Here is a 1049-nt window from a genome sequence, read left to right on the forward strand (position 1 = left end):
CTCTCCACCGATTTCTTCCAGACTTGGCACAGTTGTTGGTCCTGGTACAGCATACCAAATGGCTAAAAATGTTTAAAATCGAAAAATAACCACGCCCACATCCCATATAACGGTAATTTCGAGAAATACAAAATCTTCGATAAATCAGTAAATATTAAAGGTAATTTATTCAAAACTGGTGGTTGCAACAATTATTTACCAAGAAATATGTTTATGATAAAATTTTGGAAAATGGGCGTGGCACCGCCCACTTGTGATCACATATGTGTATCTCGCTAACCGTTCTAGCAATTTGTACCAAACTCGGTATGGTTATTGTGCTTGCTATATAAAAGCAAAACTTTAAAAATTATTGAAATCGAACTAAAATTACGGCCGCTTTTCATATAAGAGTAAATTTCAAAAATGCTTGAAACTGCAATATTTCGAAATTTAAGGACGCTAATTTACTCAAAATTGATACACCCCCGCTTACCATCTAGCGGTAGGTTTCGGAAAGGTGAAAATCATATATTTAATACTTGCGCCGGGTATTTATTGTTCGGCTCCGCCCGAACTTAGACTTTCTTACTTGTTTAATTTTCGCTTTGCTTTATACCCGAGCGCACTTGTGCACAAGGGTATTATAACTTTGTTCACATAACGGCTGTTTGTAACAGGCAAACCAATCGAGATAGATATAGACAAATGTATACATAAATGATCAGAATGAAAAGAGAATCGATTAAGACTGTCTGTCCGTCCGTCCATCTGTCCGTCTGTGCACACGATAACTCGAGTAAAAATTGAGATATATTAACGAAAGTTGGTACGTGCACTTGCTTCTGGCGTAGGACGGATGGTATTGAAAATGGGAAAAATCGGACAATAACCACGCCTACCTCCCATATAACGGTAATTCTCAGAAATACGAAAACGGCGATATTTAAGTAACTACTGAAGATTATTCACTCAAAATTGAAATTTATAATAATTTTTAGACGAAAAACAAGAATATTATACATTTTTGGAAAATGGGCCCACTTATGGTTACATATGTATATCTTGGT

This window comes from Rhagoletis pomonella, unplaced genomic scaffold, assembly GCF_013731165.1.
Source record: "Rhagoletis pomonella isolate Grant_MI unplaced genomic scaffold, Rhpom_1.0 Rhpom_scaffold_00017, whole genome shotgun sequence".
NCBI classification, from domain to species: domain Eukaryota; kingdom Metazoa; phylum Arthropoda; class Insecta; order Diptera; family Tephritidae; genus Rhagoletis; species Rhagoletis pomonella.